The sequence below is a fragment of the Euprymna scolopes genome, chromosome 21, assembly GCF_053919585.1.
Source record: "Euprymna scolopes isolate OS-2025 chromosome 21, ASM5391958v1, whole genome shotgun sequence".
In the NCBI taxonomy this organism is placed as follows: domain Eukaryota; kingdom Metazoa; phylum Mollusca; class Cephalopoda; order Sepiida; family Sepiolidae; genus Euprymna; species Euprymna scolopes.
This window is the reverse complement of record NC_136502.1, coordinates 42,797,922-42,824,066: the sequence shown is the minus strand read 5'-3', so window position 1 is coordinate 42,824,066 and position 26,145 is coordinate 42,797,922.

The window sequence follows — 26,145 nt, the reverse complement described above, 5'->3', positions numbered from 1 at the left end:
GGATAATGTACATAAGTAATATAACAAAAATATGGATAATGTACATAAGTAATATAACAAAAATATTGAAAATGTACATAAGTAATATAACAAAAATATGGATAATGTACATAAGTAATATAACAAAAATATGAATAATGTACATAAGTAATATAACAAAAATATTGATAATGTACATAAGTAATATAAAATATATAGATAATGTACATAAGTAATATAACAAAAATATGAATAATGTACATACGTAATATAACAAAAATATGAATAATGTACATACGTAATATAATAAAGATATGGATAATGTACATAAGTAATATAACAAAAATATGAATAATGTACATAAGTAATATAACAAAAATATGGATAATGTACATAAGTAATATAATAAAGATATGGATAATGTACATAAGTAATATAACAAAAATAGGATAATGTACATAAGTAATATAACAAAAATATGGATAATGTACATACGTAATACAACAAAAATATGGATAATGTACATACGTAATTTAACAAAAATATGGATAATGTACATAAGTAATATAACAAAAATATGGATAATGTACATACGTAATATAACAAAAATATGGATAATGTACATACGTAATATAACAAAAATATGGATAATGTACATAGGTAATATAACAAAATTGTTAATAAATTACATAAGTAATATAGCAAAAATATGGATAATGTACATAAGTAATATAACAAAAATATGGATAATGTAAATACGTAATATAACAAAAATATGGATAATGTACATTAGTAATATAACAAAGATATGGATAATGTACATACGTAATTTAACAAAAATATGGATAATGTATATAAGTAATATAACAAAAATATGGATAATGTACATAAGTAATATAACAAAAATATGGATAATGTACATAAGTAATATAACAAAAATATGGATAATGTACATAAGTAATATAACAAAAATATGGATAATGTACATATGTAATATAACAAAAATATGGATAATGTACACAAGTAATATAACAAAAATATTGATAATTTACATAAGTAATATAACAAAAATATGGATAATGTACATAAGTAATATAATAAAAATATGAATAATGTAAATAAGTAATATAACAAAAATATTGATAATTTTCATAAGTAATATAACAAAAATATGGATAATGTACATAAGTAATAAAACAAAAATATGGATAATGTACATACGTAATATAACAAAAATATGGATAATGTACATAAGTAATATAACAAAAATATTGATAATGTACATACGTAATTTAACAAAAATATGGATAATGTACATAAGTAATATAACAAAAATATGGATAATGTACACAAGTAATATAACAAAAATATTGATAATTTACATAAGTAATATAACAAAAATATGGATAATGTACATACGTAATTTAACAAAAATATGGATAATGTACATAAGTAATATAACAAAAATATTGATAATGTACATAAGTAATATAACAAAAATATTGATACTGTACATAAGTAATATAACAAAAACTGAATAATGTACATAAGTAATATAACCAAAAATATGGATAATGTACATAAGTAATACACTAAAAATATGGATAATGTACATTAGTAGTATAACAAAAATATGGATAACGTACATAATAGTATAACAAAATATGGATAATGTACATAAGTAATATAACAAAAATATGGATAATGTACATAAGTAATATAACAAAAATATGGATAATGTACATAAGTAATATAACAAAAATATTCATAATGTACATAAGTAATATAAAATATATAGATAATGTACATAAGTAATATAACAAAAATTTGAATAATGTACATACGTAATATAACAAAAATATGAATAATGTACATACGTAATATAATAAAGATATGGATAATGTACATAAGTAATATAACAAAAATATGAATAATGTACATAAGTAATATAACAAAAATATGGATAATGTACATAAGTAATATAATAAAGATATGGATAATGTACATAAGTAATATAACAAAAATAGGATAATGTACATAAGTAATATAACAAAAATATGGATAATGTACATACGTAATACAACAAAAATATGGATAATGTACATACGTAATTTAACAAAAATATGGATAATGTACATAAGTAATATAACAAAAATGTGGATAATGTACATACGTAATATAACAAAAATATGGATAATGTACATACGTAATATAACACAAATATGGATAATGTACATAGGTAATATAACAAAATTGTTAATAAATTACATAAGTAATATAGCAAAAATATGGATAATGTACATAAGTAATATAACAAAAATATGGATAATGTACATACGTAATATAACAAAAATATGGATAATGTACATTAGTAATATAACAAAGATATGGATAATGTACATACGTAATTTAACAAAAATATAGATAATGTATATAAGTAATATAACAAAAATATGGATAATGTACATAAGTAATATAACAAAAATATGGATAATGTACATAAGTAATATAACAAAAATATGGATAATGTACATATGTAATATAACAAAAATATGGATAATGTACACAAGTAATATAACAAAAATATTGATAATTTACATAAGTAATATAACAAAAATATGGATAATGTACATAAGTAATATAATAAAAATATGAATAATGTAAATAAGTAATATAACAAAAATATTGATAATTTTCATAAGTAATATAACAAAAATATGGATAATGTACATAAGTAATATAACAAAAATATGGATAATGAACATACGTAATATAACAAAAATATGGATAATGTACATAAGTAATATAACAAAAATATTGATAATGTACATACGTAATTTAACAAAAATATGGATAATGTACATAAGTAATATAACAAAAATATGGATAATGTACACAAGTATTATAACAAAAATATTGATAATTTACATAAGTAATATAACAAAAATATGGATAATGTACATACGTAATTTAACAAAAATATGGATAATGTACATAAGTAATATAACAAAAATATTGATAATGTACATAAGTAATATAACAAAAATATTGATACTGTACATAAGTAATATAACAAAAATATGAATAATGTACATAAGTAATATAACAAAAATATGGATAATGTACATAAGTAATACACCAAAAATATGGATAATGTACGTTAGTAGTATAACAAAAATATGGATAACGTACATAATAGTATAACAAAATATGGATAATGTACATAATAATATAACAAAAATATGGATAATGTACATAAGTAATATAACAAAAATATTGAAAATGTACATAAGTAATATAACAAAGATATGGATAATGTACATAAGTAATATAACAAAAATATGAATAATGTACATAAGTAATATAACAAAAATATTGATAATGTACATAAGTAATATAAAATATATAGATAATCTACATAAGTAATATAACAAAAATATGAATAATGTACATACGTAATATAACAAAAATATGAATAATGTACATACGTAATATAATAAAGATATGGATAATGTACATAAGTAATATAACAAAAATATGAATAATGTACATAAGTAATATAACAAAAATATGGATAATGTACATAAGTAATATAATAAAGATATGGATTATGTACATAAGTAATATAACAAAAATAGGATAATGTACATAAGTAATATAACAAAAATATGGATAATGTACATACGTAATACAACAAAAATATGGATAAACGTAATTTAACAAAAATATGGATAATGTACATAAGTAATATAACAAAAATATGGATAATGTACATACGTAATATAACAAAAATATGGATAATGTACATACGTAATATAACAAAACTATGGATAATGTACATAGGTAATATAACAAAATTGTTAATAAATTACATAAGTAATATAGCAAAAATTTGGATAATGTACATAAGTAATATAACAAAAATATGGATAATGTACATACGTAATATAACAAAAATATGGATAATGTACATTAGTAATATAACAAAGATATTGATAATGTACATACGTAATTTAACAAAAATATGGATAATGTACATAAGTAATATAACAAACATATGGATAATGTACATAAGTAATATAACAAAAATATGGATAATGTACATACGTAATATAACAAAAATATAGATAATGTACATAAGTAATATAACAAAAATATGAATAATGTACATAAGTAATATAACAAAAATATGGATAATGTACATAAGTTATATAACAAAAATATGGGTAATGTACATAAGTAATACAACAAAAATATGGATAATGTACATAAGTAATATAACAAAGATCATGATGCAGTACGATGTGTGATTTACAATGCAGATATTAGTTTATTGCAAATATCTTTAAAACCGTTGGTTTGAGGACATCATAATGTGTTACTTACCCCCCATAATGTTATAATGCCGGACATTTTGCGTGGTTACATGACCACCCACGCCCGACGGTTTCAGATATACAATGCTGGTGGGTAGTCGTACTCTCTAAAAAGAAGCGTGGCCATTTCGCCAATTTCACCGTCAGTGGCAGATGTGTTACCGAGCAAACAATAATCATTGAACTTCAATTAGGTGATTTCAGAAGAGTTTGGCTCTGTACATGAAAGTGCATACATAACCAGCATGAACTACTCTAGGAAACTGAGATTAACTGAACAATCTATTATTTCGAATTTCGTGTGGGTTCGATTGGTAGTGAACTGGCGTCCCACCCCCGCTTTCAGTACGTGTCAAACTATATTTCTAAATTTTATAATATTTAGTAGTGACGTCCTGTTGTATATATATATATATATATATATATATATATATATATATATATATATATATATATATATGTATATATATATATCACTACTTAATTTACTCACATAAAATACGAAAGTATATATTTATGCGTAAACTTTAAGCATTTACTTCAAAAGTGCTCAATACTTAGGTAGAGCTAGTTAGTAAGTTATAAAATGTATAAGGCGATTAAGCAACACTGAGTATTCCGCGTTTCATCCACTCTAGGACTCCTCAGGCTTACGCGGAATACTCAGTGTAGCTTAATCGCCATATACATTTTATAACTTATATATATAATATATATATATATATATATATATATATATATATATATATATATATATATATATATATAACATTATTGAACAGCACGAAAGATAATCCATCGCATATTTCTATTTAATTGTCGTGTGTAGGTGCCGTAGTTGCAACAAAATACTTAATGAAATCATTAAACCTTCCATTTACATTAGGTACATTGACGATATCTTTATCCGAGTTAACAACAATAATGAAACAAAAATAACTGTTTCTTTTCTATATAAATCAACTTCCAAAAGAATACAGCTCAGAAAAATAACATTTATGCTGCTGCCATCAACCTTCTAAGATGAGTTGAAATATGTAGTTGGTCTAGAAGTGTATTTGAGTTCTATTTGGATTGCGCTAAGAAATGGCTTCTTTCGTTAAATACTGTTAAGACCCAACTATTGTCATTCAATCGGAGGTGTATTTCTTTTCTTCCTGAGATTGTTAAGACCCAACTATTGTCATTCAATCAGAGGTGTATTTCTTTTCTTCCTGAGATTGTTAAGACCCAACTATTGTCATTCAATCGGAGGTGTATTTCATTTCTTCCTGAGATTGTTAAGACCCAACTATTGTCATTCAATCGGAGGTGTATTTCTTTTCTTCCTGAGATTGTTAAGACCCAACTATTGTCATTCAATCGGAGGTGTATTTCTTTTCTTCCTGAGATTGTTAAGACCCAACTATTGTCATTCAATCGGAGGTGTATTTCTTTTCTTCCTGAGATTGTTAAGACCCAACTATTGTCATTCAATCGGAGGTGTATTTCTTTTCTTCCTGAGATTGTTAAGACCCAACTATTGTCATTCAATCGGAGGTGTATTTCTTTTCTTCCTGAGATTGTTAAGACCCAACTATTGTCATTCAATCGGAGGTGTATTTCTTTTCTTCCTGAGATTGTTAAGACCCAACTATTGTCATTCAATCGGAGGTGTATTTCTTTTCTTCCTGAGATTGTTAAGACCCAACTATTGTCATTCAATCGGAGGTGTATTTCTTTTCTTCCTGAGATTGTTAAGACCCAACTATTGTCATTCAATCGGAGGTGTATTTCTTTTCTTCCTGAGATTGTTAAGACCCAACTATTGTCATTCAATCGGAGGTGTATTTCTTTTCTTCCTGAGATTGTTAAGACCCAACTATTGTCATTCAATCGGAGGTGTATTTCTTTTCTTCCTGAGATTGTTAAGACCCAACTATTGTCATTCAATCGGAGGTGTATTTCTTTTCTTCCTGAGATTGTTAAGACCCAACTATTGTCATTCAATCGGAGGTGTATTTCTTTTCTTCCTGAGATTGTTAAGACCCAACTATTGTCATTCAATCGGAGGTGTATTTCTTTTCTTCCTGAGATTGTTAAGACCCAACTATTGTCATTCAATCGGAGGTGTATTTCTTTTCTTCCTGAGATTGTTAAGACCCAACTATTGTCATTCAATCGGAGGTGTATTTATTTTCTTCCTGAGATTGTTAAGACCCAACTATTGTCATTCAATCGGAGGTGTATTTCTTTTCTTCCTGAGATTGTTAAGACCCAACTATTGTCATTCAATCGGAGGTGTATTTCTTTTCTTCCTGAGATTGTTAAGACCCAACTATTGTCATTCAATCGGAGGTGTATTTCTTTTCTTCCTGAGATTGTTAAGACCCAACTATTGTCATTCAATCGGAGGTGTATTTCTTTTCTTCCTGAGATTGTTAAGACCCAACTATTGTCATTCAATCGGAGGTGTATTTCTTTTCTTCCTGAGATTGTTAAGACCCAACTATTGTCATTCAATCGGAGGTGTATTTCTTTTCTTCCTGAGATTGTTAAGACCCAACTATTGTCATTCAATCGGAGGTGTATTTCTTTTCTTCCTGAGATTGTTAAGACCCAACTATTGTCATTCAATCGGAGGTGTATTTCTTTTCTTCCTGAGATTGTTAAGACCCAACTATTGTCATTCAATCGGAGGTGTATTTCTTTTCTTCCTGAGATTGTTAAGACCCAACTATTGTCATTCAATCGGAGGTGTATTTCTTTTCTTCCTGAGATTGTTAAGACCCAACTATTGTCATTCAATCGGAGGTGTATTTCATTTCTTCCTGAGATTGTTAAGACCCAACTATTGTCATTCAATCGGAGGTGTATTTCTTTTCTTCCTGAGATTGTTAAGACCCAACTATTGTCATTCAATCGGAGGTGTATTTCTTTTCTTCCTGAGATTGTTAAGACCCAACTATTGTCATTCAATCGGAGGTGTATTTCTTTTCTTCCTGAGATTGTTAAGACCCAATAATTGTCATTCAATCGGAGGTGTATTTCTTTTCTTCCTGAGATTGTTAAGACCCAACTATTGTCATTCAATCGGAGGTGTATTTCTTTTCTTCCTGAGATTGTTAAGACCCAACTATTGTCATTCAATCGGAGGTGTATTTCTTTTCTTCCTGAGATTGTTAAGACCAAACTATTGTCATTCAATCGGAGGTGTATTTCTTTTCTTCCTGAGATTGTTAAGACCCAACTATTGTCATTCAATCGGAGGTGTATTTCTTTTCTTCCTGAGATTGTTAAGACCCAACTATTGTCATTCAATCGGAGGTGTATTTCTTTTCTTCCTGAGATTGTTAAGACCCAACTATTGTCATTCAATCGGAGGTGTATTTCTTTTCTTCCTGATATTGTTAAGACCCAACTATTGTCATTCAATCGGAGGTGTATTTCTTTTCTTCCTGAGATTGTTAAGACCCAACTATTGTCATTCAATCGGAGGTGTATTTCTTTTCTTCCTGAGATTGTTAAGACCCAACTATTGTCATTCAATCGGAGGTGTATTTCTTTTCTTCCTGAGATTGTTAAGACCCAACTATTGTCATTCAATCGGAGGTGTATTTCTTTTCTTCCTGAGATTGTTAAGACCCAACTATTGTCATTCAATCGGAGGTGTATTTCTTTTCTTCCTGAGATTGTTAAGACCCAACTATTGTCATTCAATCGGAGGTGTATTTCTTTTCTTCCTGAGATTGTTAAGACCCAACTATTGTCATTCAATCGGAGGTGTATTTCTTTTCTTCCTGAGATCGTTAAGACCCAACTATTGCCATTCAATCGGAGGTGTATTTCTTTTCTTCCTGAGATTGTTAAGACCCAACTATTGTCATTCAATCGGAGGTGTATTTCTTTTCTTCCTGAGATTGTTAAGACCCAACTATTGTCATTCAATCGGAGGTGTATTTCTTTTCTTCCTGAGATTGTTAAGACAAAATCATTGTCATTCAATCGGAAGTGTATTTCATTTCTTCCTGAGATTGTTAAGACCCACCAATTGCCATTCAATCGGAGGTATATTTCTTTTCTTCCTGAGATTGTTAAGACCCAACTATTGTCATTCAATCGGAGGTGTATTTCTTTTCTTCCTGAGATTGTTAAGACCCAACTATTGTCATTCAATCGGAGGTGTATTTCTTTTCTTCCTGAGATTGTTAAGACGCAACTATTGTCATTCAATCGGAGGTGTATTTCTTTTCTTCCTGTGATTGTTAAGACCCAACTATTGTCATTCAATCGGAGGTGTATTTCTTTTCTTCCTGAGATTGTTAAGACCCAACTATTGTCATTCAATCGGAGGTGTATTTCTTTTCTTCCTGAGATTGTGAAGACAAAATCATTGTCATTCAATCGGAGGTGTATTTCATTTCTTCCTGAGATTGTTAAGACCCACCAATTGCCATTCAATCGGAGGTATATTTCTTTTCTTCCTGAGATTGTTAAGACCCAACTATTGTCATTCAATCGGAGGTGTATTTCTTTTCTTCCTGAGATTGTTAAGACGCAACTATTGTCATTCAATCGGAGGTGTATTTCTTTTCTTCCTGTGATTGTTAAGACCCAACTATTGTCATTCAATCGGAGGTGTATTTCTTTTCTTCCTGAGATTGTTAAGACCCAACTATTGTCATTCAATCGGAGGTGTATTTCTTTTCTTCCTGAGATTTTTAAGACCCAACTATTGTCATTCAATCGGAGGTGTATTTCTTTTCTTCCTGAGATTGTTAAGACCCAACTATTGTCATTCAATCGGAGGTGTATTTCTTTTCTTCCTGAGATTGTTAAGACCCAACTATTGTCATTCAATCGGAGGTGTATTTCTTTTCTTCCTGAGATTGTTAAGACCCAACTATTGTCATTCAATCGGAGGTGTATTTCTTTTCTTCCTGAGATTGTTAAGACCCAACTATTGTCATTCAATCGGAGGTGTATTTCTTTTCTTCCTGAGATTGTTAAGACCCAACTATTGTCATTCAATCGGAGGTGTATTTCTTTTCTTCCTGAGATTGTTAAGACCCAACTATTGTCATTCAATCGGAGGTGTATTTCTTTTCTTCCTGAGATTGTTAAGACCCAACTATTGTCATTCAATCGGAGGTGTATTTCTTTTCTTCCTGAGATTGTTAAGACCCAACTATTGTCATTCAATCGGAGGTGTATTTCTTTTCTTCCTGAGATTGTTAAGACCCAACTATTGTCATTCAATCGGAGGTGTATTTCTTTTCTTCCTGAGATTGTTAAGACCCAACTATTGTCATTCAATCGGAGGTGTATTTCTTTTCTTCCTGAGATTATTAAGACCGAACTATTGTCATTCAATCGGAGGTGTATTTCTTTTCTTCCTGAGATTGTTAAGACCCAACTATTGTCATTCAATCGGAGGTGTATTTCTTTTCTTCCTGAGATTGTTAAGACCAAACTATTGTTATTCAATCGGAGGTGTATTTCTTTTCTTCCTGAGATTGTTAAGACCCAACTATTGTCATTCAATCGGAGGTGTATTTCTTTTCTTCCTGAGATTGTTAAGACCCAACTATTGTCATTCAATCGGAGGTGTATTTCTTTTCTTCCTGAGATTGTTAAGACCCAACTATTGTCATTCAATCGGAGGTGTATTTCTTTTCTTCCTGAGATTGTTAAGACCAAATCATTGTCATTCAATCGGAGGTGTATTTCATTTCTTCCTGAGATTGTTAAGACCTTCCAATTGCCATTCAATCGGAGGTGTATTTCTTTTCTTCCTGAGATTGTTACGACCCAACTATTGTCATTCAATCGGAGGTGTATTTCTTTTCTTCCTGAGATTGTTAAGACCCAACTATTGTCATTCAATCGGAGGTGTATTTCTTTTCTTCCTGAGATTGTTAAGACGCAACTATTGTCATTCAATCGGAGGTGTATTTCTTTTCTTCCTGTGATTGTTAAGACCCAACTATTGTCATTCAATCGGAGGTGTATTTCTTTTCTTCCTGAGATTGTTAAGACCCAACTATTGTCATTCAATCGGAGGTGTATTTCTTTTCTTCCTGAGATTGTTAAGACCCAACTATTGTCATTCATTCGGAGGTGTATTTCTTTTCTTCCTGAGATTGTTAAGACCCAACTATTGTCATTCAATCGGAGGTGTATTTCTTTTCTTCCTGAGATTGTTAAGACTCAACTATTGTCATTCAATCGGAGGTGTATTTCTTTTCTTCCTGAGATTGTTAAGACCCAACTATTGTCATTCAATCGGAGGTGTATTTCTTTTCTTCCTGAGATTGTTAAGACCCAACTATTGTCATTCAATCGGAGGTGTATTTCTTTTCTTCCTGAGATTGTTAAGACCCAACTATTGTCATTCAATCGGAGGTGTATTTCTTTTCTTCCTGAGATTGTTAAGACCCAACTATTGTCATTCAATCGGAGGTGTATTTCTTTTCTTCCTGAGATTGTTAAGACCCAACTATTGTCATTCAGTCGGAGGTGTATTTCTTTTCTTCCTGAGATTGTTAAGACCCAACTATTGTCATTCAATCGGAGGTGTATTTCTTTCTTCCTCCTGAGATTGTTAAGACACAACTATTGTCATTCAATCGGAGGTGTATTTCTTTTCTTCCTGAGATTGTTAAGACCCAACTATTGTCATTCAATCGGAGGTGTATTTCTTTTCTTCCTGAGATTGTTAAGACCCAACTATTGTCATTCAATCGGAGGTGTATTTCTTTTCTTCCTGTGATTGTTAAGACCCAACTATTGTCATTCAATCGGAGGTGTATTTCTTTTCTTCCTGAGATTGTTAAGACCCAACTATTGTCATTCAATCGGAGGTGTATTTCTTTTCTTCCTGAGATTGTTAAGACCCAACTATTGTCATTCAATCGGAGGTGTATTTCTTTTTGTCATGAGATTGTTAAGACCCACCTATTGTCATTCAATCGGAGGTGTATTTCTTTTCTTCCTGAGATTGTTAAGACCCAACTATTGTCATTCAATCGGAGGTGTATTTCTTTTCTTCCTGAGATTGTTAAGACCCAACTATTGTCATTCAATCGGAGGTGTATTTCTTTTCTTCCTGAGATTGTTAAGACCCAACTATTGTCATTCAATCGGAGGTGTATTTCTTTTCTTCCTGAGATTGTTAAGACCCAACTATTGTCATTCAATCGGAGGTGTATTTCTTTTCTTCCTGAGATTGTTAAGACCCAACTATTGTCATTCAATCGGAGGTGTATTTCTTTTCTTCCTGAGATTGTTAAGACCCAACTATTGTCATTCAATCGGAGGTGTATTTCTTTTCTTCCTGGGATTGTTAAGACCCAACTATTGTCATTCAATCGGAGGTGTATTTCTTTTCTTCCTGAGATTGTTAAGACCCAACTATTGTCATTCAATCGGAGGTGTATTTCTTTTCTTCCTGAGATTGTTAAGACCCAACTATTGTCATTCAATCGGAGGTGTATTTCTTTTCTTCCTGAGATTGTTAAGACCCAACTATTGTCATTCAATCGGAGGTGTATTTCTTTTCTTCCTGAGATTGTTAAGACCCAACTATTGTCATTCAATCGGAGGTGTATTTCTTTTCTTCCTGAGATTGTTAAGACCCAACTATTGTCATTCAATCGGAGGTGTATTTCTTTTCTTCCTGAGATTGTTAAGACCCAACTATTGTCATTCAATCGGAGGTGTATTTCTTTTCTTCCTGAGATTGTTAAGACCCAACTATTGTCATTCAATCGGAGGTGTATTTCTTTTCTTCCTGAGATTGTTAAGACCCAACTATTGTCATTCAATCGGAGGTGTATTTCTTTTCTTCCTGAGATTATTAAGACCGAACTATTGTCATTCAATCGGAGGTGTATTTCTTTTCTTCCTGAGATTGTTAAGACCCAACTATTGTCATTCAATCGGAGGTGTATTTCTTTTCTTCCTGAGATTGTTAAGACCCAACTATTGTTATTCAATCGGAGGTGTATTTCTTTTCTTCCTGAGATTGTTAAGACCCAACTATTGCCATTCAATCGGAGGTGTATTTCTTTTCTTCCTGAGATTGTTAAGACCCAACTATTGTCATTCAATCGGAGGTGTATTTCTTTTCTTCCTGAGATTGTTAAGACCCAACTATTGTCATTCAATCGGAGGTGTATTTCTTTTCTTCCTGAGATTGTTAAGACCAAATCATTGTCATTCAATCGGAGGTGTATTTCATTTCTTCCTGAGATTGTTAAGACCCACCAATTGCCATTCAATCGGAGGTGTATTTCTTTTCTTCCTGAGATTGTTACGACCCAACTATTGTCATTCAATCGGAGGTGTATTTCTTTTCTTCCTGAGATTGTTAAGACCCAACTATTGTCATTCAATCGGAGGTGTATTTCTTTTCTTCCTGAGATTGTTAAGACGCAACTATTGTCATTCAATCGGAGATGTATTTCTTTTCTTCCTGTGATTGTTAAGACCCAACTATTGTCATTCAATCGGAGGTGTATTTCTTTTCTTCCTGAGATTGTTAAGACCCAACTATTGTCATTCAATCGGAGGTGTATTTCTTTTCTTCCTGAGATTGTTAAGACCCAACTATTGTCATTCATTCGGAGGTGTATTTCTTTTCTTCCTGAGATTGTTAAGACCCAACTATTGTCATTCAATCGGAGGTGTATTTCTTTTCTTCCTGAGATTGTTAAGACTCAACTATTGTCATTCAATCGGAGGTGTATTTCTTTTCTTCCTGAGATTGTTAAGACCCAACTATTGTCATTCAATCGGAGGTGTATTTCTTTTCTTCCTGAGATTGTTAAGACCCAACTATTGTCATTCAATCGGAGGTGTATTTCTTTTCTTCCTGAGATTGTTAAGACCCAACTATTGTCATTCAATCGGAGGTGTATTTCTTTTCTTCCTGAGATTGTTAAGACCCAACTATTGTCATTCAATCGGAGGTGTATTTCTTTTCTTCCTGAGATTGTTAAGACCCAACTATTGTCATTCAGTCGGAGGTGTATTTCTTTTCTTCCTGAGATTGTTAAGACCCAACTATTGTCATTCAATCGGAGGTGTATTTCTTTCTTCCTCCTGAGATTGTTAAGACACAACTATTGTCATTCAATCGGAGGTGTATTTCTTTTCTTCCTGAGATTGTTAAGACCCAACTATTGTCATTCAATCGGAGGTGTATTTCTTTTCTTCCTGAGATTGTTAAGACCCAACTATTGTCATTCAATCGGAGGTGTATTTCTTTTCTTCCAGAGATTATTAAGACCGAACTATTGTCATTCAATCGGAGGTGTATTTCTTTTCTTCCTGAGATTGTTAAGACCCAACTATTGTCATTCAATCGGAGGTGTATTTCTTTTCTTCCTGAGATTGTTAAGACCCAACTATTGTTATTCAATCGGAGGTGTATTTCTTTTCTTCCTGAGATTGTTAAGACCCAACTATTGCCATTCAATCGGAGGTGTATTTCTTTTCTTCCTGAGATTGTTAAGACCCAACTATTGTCATTCAATCGGAGGTGTATTTCTTTTCTTCCTGAGATTGTTAAGACCCAACTATTGTCATTCAATCGGAGGTGTATTTCTTTTCTTCCTGAGATTGTGAAGACAAAATCATTGTCATTCAATCGGAGGTGTATTTCATTTCTTCCTGAGATTGTTAAGACCCACCAATTGCCATTCAATCGGAGGTATATTTCTTTTCTTCCTGAGATTGTTAAGACCCAACTATTGTCATTCAATCGGAGGTGTATTTCTTTTCTTCCTGAGATTGTTAAGACGCAACTATTGTCATTCAATCGGAGGTGTATTTCTTTTCTTCCTGTGATTGTTAAGACCCAACTATTGTCATTCAATCGGAGGTGTATTTCTTTTCTTCCTGAGATTGTTAAGACCCAACTATTGTCATTCAATCGGAGGTGTATTTCTTTTCTTCCTGAGATTTTTAAGACCCAACTATTGTCATTCAATCGGAGGTGTATTTCTTTTCTTCCTGAGATTGTTAAGACCCAACTATTGTCATTCAATCGGAGGTGTATTTCTTTTCTTCCTGAGATTGTTAAGACCCAACTATTGTCATTCAATCGGAGGTGTATTTCTTTTCTTCCTGAGATTGTTAAGACCCAACTATTGTCATTCAATCGGAGGTGTATTTCTTTTCTTCCTGAGATTGTTAAGACCCAACTATTGTCATTCAATCGGAGGTGTATTTCCTTCCTTCCTGAGATTGTTAAGACCCAACTATTGTCATTCAATCGGAGGTGTATTTCTTTTCTTCCTGAGATTGTTAAGACCCAACTATTGTCATTCAATCGGAGGTGTATTTCTTTTCTTCCTGAGATTGTTAAGACCCAACTATTGTCATTCAATCGGAGGTGTATTTCTTTTCTTCCTGAGATTGTTAAGACCCAACTATTGTCATTCAATCGGAGGTGTATTTCTTTTCTTCCTGAGATTGTTAAGACCCAACTATTGTCATTCAATCGGAGGTGTATTTCTTTTCTTCCTGAGATTGTTAAGACCCCACTATTGTCATTCAATCGGAGGTGTATTTCTTTTCTTCCTGAGATTGTTAAGACCCAACTATTGTCATTCAATCGGAGGTGTATTTCTTTTCTTCCTGAGATTGTTAAGACCCAACTATTGTCATTCAATCGGAGGTGTATTTCTTTTCTTCCTGAGATTGTTAAGACCCAACTATTGTCATTCAATCGGAGGCGTATTTCTTTTCTTCCTGAGATTGTTAAGACCCAACTATTGTCATTCAATCGGAGGTGTATTTCTTTTCTTCCTGAGATTGTTAAGACCCAACTATTGTCATTCAATCGGAGGTGTATTTCTTTTCTTCCTGAGATTGTTAAGACCCAACTATTGTCATTCAATCGGAGGTGTATTTCTTTTCTTCCTGAGATTATTAAGACCGAACTATTGTCATTCAATCGGAGGTGTATTTCTTTTCTTCCTGAGATTGTTAAGACCCAACTATTGTCATTCAATCGGAGGTGTATTTCTTTTCTTCCTGAGATTGTTAAGACCCAACTATTGTTATTCAATCGGAGGTGTATTTCTTTTCTTCCTGAGATTGTTAAGACCCAACTATTGCCATTCAATCGGAGGTGTATTTCTTTTCTTCCTGAGATTGTTAAGACCCAACTATTGTCATTCAATCGGAGGTGTATTTCTTTTCTTCCTGAGATTGTTAAGACCCAACTATTGTCATTCAATCGGAGGTGTATTTCTTTTCTTCCTGAGATTGTTAAGACCAAATCATTGTCATTCAATCGGAGGTGTATTTCATTTCTTCCTGAGATTGTTAAGACCCACCAATTGCCATTCAATCGGAGGTGTATTTCTTTTCCTCCTGAGATTGTTAAGACCCAACTATTGTCATTCAATCGGAGGTGTATTTCTTTTCTTCCTGAGATTGTTAAGACCCAACTATTGTCATTCAATCGGAGGTGTATTTCTTTTCTTCCTGAGATTGTTAAGACCCAACTATTGTCATTCAATCGGAGGTGTATTTCTTTTCTTCCTGTGATTGTTAAGACCCAACTATTGTCATTCAATCGGAGGTGTATTTCTTTTCTTCCTGAGATTGTTAAGACCCAACTATTGTCGTTCAATCGGAGGTGTATTTCTTTTCTTCCTGAGATTGTTAAGACCCAACTATTGTCATTCAATCGGAGGTGTATTTCTTTTCTTCCTGAGATTGTTAAGACCCAACTATTGCCATTCAATCGGAGGTGTATTTCTTTTCTTCCTGAGATTGTTAAGACTCAACTATTGTCATTCAATCGGAGGTGTATTTCTTTTCTTCCTGAGATTGTTAAGACCCAACTATTGTCATTCAATCGGAGGTGTATTTCTTTTCTTCCTGAGATTGTTAAGACCCAACTATTGTCATTCAATCGGAGGTGTATTTCTTTTCTTCCTGAGATTGGTAAGACCCAACTATTGTCATTCAATCGGAGGTGTATTTCTTTTCTTCCTGAGATTGTTAAGACCCAACTATTGTCATTCAATCGGAGGTGTATTTCTTTTCTTCCTGAGATTGTTAAGACCCAACTATTGTCATTCAATCGGAGGTGTATTTCTTTTCTTCCTGAGATTGTTAAGACCCAACTATTGTCATTCAATCGGAGGTGTATTTCTTTTCTTCCTGAGATTGTTAAGACCCAACTATTGTCATTCAATCGGAGGTGTATTTCTTTTCTTCCTGAGATTGTTAAGACCCAACTATTGTCATTCAATCGGAGGTGTATTTCTTTTCTTCCTGAGATTGTTAAGACTCAACTATTGTCATTCAATCGGAGGTGTATTTTCTTTTCTTCCTGAGATTGATTAAGACCCAACTATTGTCATTCAATCGGAGGTGTATTTCTTTTCTTCCTGAGATTGTTAAGACCCAACTATTGTCATTCAATCGATGGTGTATTTCTTTTCTTCCTGAGATTGTTAAGACCCAACTATTGTCATTCAATCGGAGGTGTATTTCTTTTCTTCCTGAGATTGTTAAGACCCAACTATTGTCATTCAATCGGAGGTGTATTTCTTTTCTTCCTGAGATTGTTAAGACCCAACTATTGTCATTCAATCGGAGGTGTATTTCCTTCCTTCCTGAGATTGTTAAGACCCAACTATTGTCATTCAATCGGAGGTGTATTTCTTTTCTTCCTGAGATTGTTACGACCCAACTATTGTCATTCAATCGGAGGTGTATTTCTTTTCTTCCTGAGATTGTTAAGACCCAACTATTGTCATTCAATCGGAGGTGTATTTCTTTTCTTCCTGAGATTGTTAAGACCCAACTATTGCCATTCAATCGGAGGTGTATTTTCTTTTCTTCCTGAGATTGTTAAGACCCAACTATTGTCATTCAATCGGAGGTGTATTTCTTTTCTTCCTGAGATTGTTAAGACCCAACTATTGTCATTCAATCGGAGGTGTATTTCTTTTCTTCCTTAGATTGTTAAGACCCAACTATTGTCATTCAATCGGAGGTGTATTTCTTTTCTTCCTGAGATTGTTAAGACCCAACTATTGTCATTCAATCGGAGGTGTATTTCTTTTCTTCCTGAGATTGTTAAGACCCAACTATTGTCATTCAATCGGAGGTGTATTTCTTTTCTTCCTGAGATTGTTAAGACCCAACTATTGTCATTCAATCGGAGGTGTATTTCTTTTCTTCCTGAGATTATTAAGACCGAACTATTGTCATTCAATCGGAGGTGTATTTCTTTTCTTCCTGAGATTGTTAAGACCCAACTATTGTCATTCAATCGGAGGTGTATTTCTTTTCTTCCTGAGATTGTTAAGACCCAACTATTGTTATTCAATCGGAGGTGTATTTCTTTTCTTCCTGAGATTGTTAAGAGCCAACTATTGCCATTCAATCGGAGGTGTATTTCTTTTCTTCCTGAGATTGTTAAGACCCAACTATTGCCATTCAATCGGAGATGTATTTCTTTTCTTCCTGAGATTGTTAAGACCCAACTATTGTCATTCAATCGGAGGTGTATTTCTTTTCTTCCTGAGATTGTTAAGACCCAACTATTGTCATTCAATCGGAGGTGTATTTCTTTTCTTCCTGAGATTGTTAAGACCCAACTATTGTCATTCAATCGGAGGTGTATTTCTTTTCTTCCTGAGATTGTTAAGACCCAACTATTGTCATTCAATCGGAGGTGTATTTTCTTTTCTTCCTGAGATTGTTAAGACCCAACTATTGCCATTCAATCGGAGGTGTATTTCTTTTCTTCCTGAGATTGTTAAGACCCAACTATTGTCATTCAATCGGAGGTGTATTTCTTTTCTTCCTGAGATTGTTAAGACCCAACTATTGTCATTCAATCGGAGGTGTATTTCTTTTCTTCCTGAGATTGTTAAGACCCAACTATTGCCATTCAATCGGAGGTGTATTTCTTTTCTTCCTGAGATTGTTTAGACCCAACTATTGCCATTCAATCGGAGGTGTATTTCTTTTCTTCCTGAGATTGTTAAGACCCAACTATTGTCATTCAATCGGAGGTGTATTTCTTTTCTTCCTGAGATTGTTAAGACCCAACTATTGTCATTCAATCGGAGGTGTATTTCTTTTCTTCCTGAGATTGTTAAGACCCAACTATTGCCATTCAATCGGAGGTGTATTTCTTTTCTTCCTGAGATTGTTAAGACCCAACTAATGCCATTCAATCGGAGGTGTATTTCTTTTCTTCCTGAGATTGTTAAGACCCAACTATTGTCATTCAATCGGAGGTGTATTTCTTTTCTTCCTGAGATTGTTAAGACCCAACTATTGTCATTCAATCGGAGGTGTATTTCTTTTCTTCCTGAGATTGTTAAGACCCAACTATTGTCATTCAATCGGAGGTGTATTTCTTTTCTTCCTGAGATTGTTAAGACCTAACTATTGTCATTCAATTGCAGGCATGCCTTTTTTCTTCCTCGGATTCATATGGACGACTCTGCTCTCTGGGAGAAATCGACTCTAAAACTTCTTGGTCTTTATTTCTCACCAAATCTTTCTCATATATCTCATATATTGTTGTATTTTAACGAGTCTCTAATTATACTTATGATGATGAATGTTCTTTTGTTTACATGTTAAGAAGTGTAAGAGTCTTAGGAGGGATGAAGAGAGATTGTTCGTTTTATGAAGATTCATATATATTAAAAATATGTTCATTCTTAGGTTAATAGATGTGTTGCTATGTGAAGCTTTTAGAGTGAGGAGATAGTGTTCAGACAGTCTTAGTGTAGATATGAGATGTAGATTCACATTGTGGATATGAGATGTGTATGTCAAGACATTTTATAACACAGACATATAATAACAATTCACTTTACCTTTTTGTAAGAATCACAAACACAACGACGAGCTTTTATCAAAACACATGATGGGTTTATTTCTTCACGACCGGCCGTGGTTTTCTCATCAAGAATTCAAAGCTTCACGTATTAAGTTTAAAAGTGATCGTCTCGCTTCCTAGACGTTCGAATTCGCAGACCCTCTCTGACTTTCTCACTAACTGTCTCTCTGACTAACTAACTAACTCTCACTTCCTATATTGATAAATCCATGCATGTCCGGCCACGTGAGAAAAATTCACGTGTTTCAACATGCGCGACTTTGCACGTTTCCGACATTATGATTTCCCAATAACCTATTTTTTCTTTGATGTTTTTACAAAGGAATTCAACCTACATATCTAATTCATTTAACCCATATTTTATTATCCACATTCTTTCTAACAATTGAAGAGTTTATTTATTATTTATTTCATCAGAATTAACAATTTACTGGACATTCCATTTAAACCTATTGTTCTTTAAAACTTATATCAAAGGTTCGATTTCTGCTTTCTCTCATTCTATTTTCATTTTAAGTAATCTCTCTATTTTTATACTTACATGAAAAGGGGACAGCCCTTATCATGTAACAATATTAAATCCATTGCTCCTTCTGATTCTCATAAAATCGATTCTCTGTCGTTTTAAACACTTTCTCACATCTCTTTCTCTGCAAATCTACTATCAGGCCATGCATGGAGTATTGTTGTCATATTTGGGCTGGTAAATCTTTGTCCCATTTGAAGGTTCTTGATAAATTGCAGAAACGTATCTGTAATTTGATTGGCCCCACAACTTTCTTCTTCATTTCACCCCCTCTGTCTATCACACTCACAGACGTAATACTGCTAGTCTCAGTCTTTTCTACAAATACTATTATGGCATGTGTTTCTCACCTTTTTTTTATTCCAGCTCGTTTGGCTCGTTATACAGAGACCCCCCATCTCGTTGTTTTAATACCTCATTGTAATAAAGATTCCTATTCCAGTAGCTTCTTTTCAACGACTGTAAGGTTGTGGAACTCTCTACCTTCTCACCGTTTTGCTTCTACCAACAGCTTTGTTCTTTTCAAGACTAAGTTCCATAGCTATTTCCTGTCTTTGCAGTAACCAGGTTTTGTTCTTGTTAGTTCCTTACATAAAGTGGCTTCACGCATAGTCTTGAGCGATTTCAACCAGAAAAACTACAGCACATTTTTAAAACAAACTCTGTACTCACGTTTAGCTATAAACCAAACATTAACAACAATATTCCGTTTTCATACGCACTTATTGACTCCAACAACAATGAACTCATTACCTCTCCATATAAATAAATTACCTCCATTAATTCTTGTATATAAGTTGAACTACATAAACGAATGTGCATACCGCTATAAAATCACAATTATGCAAAAAAAAAAAAAAACCCTTATAAACCAGGCTAAATTGATCTCTTCAAACAGGACATTTTTCCTCAATGAATTAAAAAACATTAAACAAGACTTAATTAATCGAATTGACAATTAGAAAACTAGATAAAATCAATAACCAGCCAAACAGTTCTGAAATTTGCATCGTAAATTTGAATTAGACGAAAAAATTATTAAAAACATAACACAGATGCACAGATCAGATTTATCATTTATAAAATGAATTCAAAACTTCTAGCCTTATAATTTAAAATAATATATCCCAGAATGTATTTCCAACAATATAAAAATAACAGATACATTGGCTACAGCACTACTACACTTTCTCAAAGATTTACACTGCATCTTTTTGATCTTAGTACATTATCCCAGCATTTAAAGGAAGACAACCTTTTCCATACATTAGATAGTTTTTAGTAAACAGCATAATGATTGGTCATTACGAGTCCAACGTAAAGATTCAATCCTGTTCAATAAACTCTCTCTCTCTCTCTCTCTCTCTCTCTCTCTCTCTCTCTCTCTCTATCTATCTATCTATCTATCTATCTATCTATCTATCTACTGAAAAATATCCCAATGGTTGGCTTGGTATCAATATAAATATTTAAAAAGAAGAAAAAACAAAAAACAAACAAACAAAAAAAAAACAAACAAATGTCGCCTTTATTTTCTCTTTGCTGATATCCGAAAGAAATACTTCTTTCTTAGAACTGCACGCCTGTGGAATTGTCTTCCGTTTTCCTGCTTTCCAGCTTACAATATGGTTGTCTTCAAGTCTAACGTAAACAAGTTCTTGATTAGCCGTTCCATATAATTTAACAAATTTACCGAATTTCCATTTACTAACGATTACTATATTGTCCAATTTCTACTGTACACTCTTTAACCTTATTCTCGAGTGGCCTCTTGGCCTTAATAAGTGGCCTATGTAAAAAAAAAAAGAAAAGAAATAATGGCGGTACGCTTTAATTGAAAACAAATCTGTAATTGTTAAACACGTAAGACAAACAAACAAATGCGCTGAGAAACAAATCAAATGACTTTGGCGGCGGATGAGAAAAGCGGGCGATTTCATTCTTTCAACTTGTCGCAGGCCGGATAAAAGCTGCGTGATGTCTGCGGGTCGTCGTTCTCGCTACCTGCATATCACAGCAGCGGCCGTCAACGGGAGATCGCACGCACTGTTATAGATATTTATAAAGCAAACAAAAAGTTTCTTTCTTCTCTGTAGAAAATCGAACAGTTAAACTAAAAGAATTTGAAAAAAAAAATAATGCAATTCAAATATTTTTAAAAGTAATTAATGCATTCATCAAAAATGAACGTACGTGTGTCCGGCTCGCTTCGCGGTATGAGTAATCACATATGTAAATTTAATTTCATCAGCTAATAAGAGGCTTAATCTAGATAATTACTGATAATAACAAAAATGCAAAGAATAATATTCACGAATGCAAATAACATTTACATGAGTAAAGATTGTTTTTCTTTTCTTTCTGATTGATTTTTTTTATTTTCATCGATTTGTTTTGTCTTTTTTCTTATCGATTAATTATATCTTATTTTGCTTATCAATTATTTTTGTCTCCTTTTTCTTTTCGATTAAGTTTATTTTATCGATTAAGGGTAGATGGAATTCTCTAGCCGTCGTGAAAGACATACATCTCTGGAAATTCTATTTTGAACACTCACAACGAATAGTAGTATAATCGGTGAAAATTTCGTATTGATTGGATAAGTACTTTATTTTTGGTAAATTTTTAAAGAGACACTTCGTCAAAAAATACGTTCGTTGATGGTCAGTTGATTAGTTTGGACGGGAATCCCGCACGTACAAACATATAAACAGACCAGCATTAACTACCTTTATAAATCTAGAGATAAAAAACAGTCGTCTGCAAGCTACTTCTTTACAAAATATTAACCTACAACCGAATTAATTCGTAACTATCTGTAGATACTAAAAACTTGAAGAATAAACACCTTCTATAAAAATACATTGTCACATTCCTGCACTCGTGGAAGACCCGCGCAGGTGTTGGAACTTTGTTTTTGAGTAAAGTGTAGTTCTGTGTAGCTCCAAGAGGTCAACCATCCCAGGCATTGCCTTTGCTTTTTTTTTCTCTTTCAAAAAATGTTTGTATATTGTTAATCGCCTGAAGCTCCCCTACCGGGCATTTTGTGTAGGCAAGAGTGCATACTCATTTTGTGCCTTGGCTTTTCCAATCTCTACTTTCTGACCACGTGGCGTAGCTTCCCGCTGTGTATGTGTGTGGTGGTGGAGGGGGGGGTGAGCTTCTATTAAAATTCTTGAATTTTGTTTTAAATAATTTGAAAACAGTTGATACACCGTAAAACACGAACCGACCAACTATAAAGGTTAAGAAACACCTATACAATTTTTTCAAGGAAATACGTGTACACGTTCAATAAACACAACCCGAAGAAAGAAGCGGTCTTGGCCACCCGTGTAAAGCCATAGAACAGTCGATTCCATCTTTTATTCTTGTTTTGTTTTTCTGTCATTTTTGTTTTGTTTGTATATAATTTTTTTGTGCGTCCTTCAACTTCCGATCGGGATTTTATCTCTAAATGCTGCATCGACACTTGTAAATATTTACTTATATCTTAGCTAAATAATTTATGTTTCAAACGACCACACGTGCGATTGTGTGTGTGTGTGTATGAATGTAAATATGCAAGTAAAACGCGAATCCTATTGAGGGATAATATTCGACTACAGGGATAGAGGTAGAGACAAGAGTAGCGACGAAGGTTTTTATAAATCTATCTATTTATCTATCTATCTATCTATCTATCTATCTATCTATCTATCTATCTTTCTGTGTCTATCTATCTATTTATCTATGGTTTGGTCGTTTTGTTTTACGGCATATCAACCCTTTTCGTGTTATTTAATGCAGAATCCAGTTATTTTGGAAACAGCATTCATGTTGCATCCAGTTATTTTCGTAGAAGGTTTCCATTCTTCAAGCTATTTCCATCTTTAATCGCTAATTTGTAGTGTTTGGTTTGGTTTGGTTTGGTTGTTTTATAATGGATTTCATCGTGTTTGTTCCCTGTCCCGCAGAATACGAATGAGTTCTGCAATGGGAGAGGGAAAAGAGTTACAGCATTAATGTTTGGTACATTTAAGTTAGGGGACAAGTCAGGAAGTGGAGGAGATAGAGAGAGAAAGGGAAAATGTGAAGAAGGAAAAGGGGAAAAAGGTGGGTTGTTGTGTTTGGTTTTGCAGAACATAATTAAGTTTTGCAAAAGAAAGTAGAAAAACAAAACGCATCAATGTTAGGTGCATTTCGTCTCAGGAAGCCAATATCTATAGACAGCCTGATCTGGTAGCACCAGATCTATCTATCTATCTATCTATCTATCTATCTATCTATCTATCTACAATAATAATAATAATAATAATAATAATAATAATAATAATAATAATAATAATAATAATAATAAAAAACCTGTGGAGATTTGTTGTCACTCAGCTTCCAGGGAACACCACAGGCTGTTTTCAAGAAAAGACCTTTGATGACCTGTGTGAAAGATCCTCGTGAGCCAATAATAATAAAATAGTCGAGAAGGGTAAAAGAGAATGGAGAGAGAGAGAGAGAGAGAGAGAGAGAGTGAGAGAGAGAGAGAGTGTCTCCTTTGAATGAATACGAAGATGACTGGGACTTTGGGGAGGATTATGGTCACTCAAATTTCAGTAATCAATAATGCTCACTGCCAGCGAGAAGTCAATGACAAGTGGGTATTGCAATAACGAAAATTTATTCCGGCTATCGAAAGAGGTGGACAGTACTGGAAATCTGAGGAGACTTGTTGTCACCCATACTCCAGGGAACACTGCTGATTATTGTCAGTGAGTAATCCTTGATGATGACCTGTGTGAGAACTCCCAGTGAGTACAAATAAAATATAAATAAATAAATAATAATAATAACAACAACAACAACAACAACAATAATATCATCATCAACAACAACACCAATAATAATGATAATGATAATAATGATAATAACAACAACAACAATAATATCATCATCAACAACAATAACACCAATAATAATGATAATGGTAATAATGATAATAATAATAACAACAATAATAACAACAACAACAATAATAATAATATCATCATCAACAGCAATAATAATAATAATAATAATAACAATAATAACAACAATAACAATAATAATAATATCAGCATCAACAACAACAACACCAATAATAATAATAATAATAATAGTAACAACAACAACAACAACAATAATAATAATAACAACAACAACAACAATAATAATAATAATAATATCATCATCATCAACAACAACAACAACAATAATAATAATAACAACAATAATAATAATATCATCATCAACAACAATAATAATAATAATAACAACAATAATAACAACAACAACAGTAATAATAATATTATCATCAACAACAACACCAATAATAATAGTAATAATAATAATAACAACAATAATAATAATAATAACAACAACAACAACAATAATAATAATTATAATATCATCATCAACAGCAACAACAATAATAATAATAATAATAATAATAATAATAATAATAATAATAATAATAACAATAATATCCGTTCAAAGACAAGTAAAATTAAGTCTCTAATTCACACAACTTTTATGTCTTATTTCAAAGATTAAAATCTATTTTTATTCGAGAAAATTCCAAGATTTAAGGCTTAAGCTTAAGCGTGTTTTAAGAACACATTTAAATTCTGAGAATTTTGTTTGATTGATGGCGAATGACCAGGGATCAGATTTAATGCAAATCTGAAATATTAAAATTTTCAAACGAGAGGTTGTTGTTAACATAATGACCCCTAAAACTCTTTCGATTGAAATTTAGGGAATATTCGATTACTGATGTCTAACACCCTTCCCGCTTTAATCCCTTTATAGAAATCTAAATCAAAGTAAATATAACCTACATTACGACACCTTACGCTTAGCATATATATTTCAAACTTCAGAATGAACAGTTAACTCTTTTAGAAGTGAACCCAGTACATACAGCTCTGCAAACACATACACAACCATAATTATATATATATATATATATATATATATATATATATATATATATATATATATATATATATATATATATATACTAGCAGAAGTACCCGTCGTTGACTGAGTTCAAAAACAGCCTACAGAAAATGGACTGTGATTGATGAAAGTATGATAGGTTATGAAAAGGAGGGGGGTGTAAAGAGATAGGTTTTGATACTCAAACATTTTACCCTAAGCAAAATATGATGAAAGTAAAGATAATTTTCGCGAAAATATATTTTTTATATTAATTTTGTTTCCATTCGTAGCCAAGAGTGACCAAAATGATGTTTCCTTACAAAGAGAAAATGTTATATATATAATAATATATAATAAACAAGGAATAAATGTTACCATAGTCAATAAAAGTTACTTTTAGGGTAGAAAAGTTCATTGGTTTGTATTTTTAAGTAATT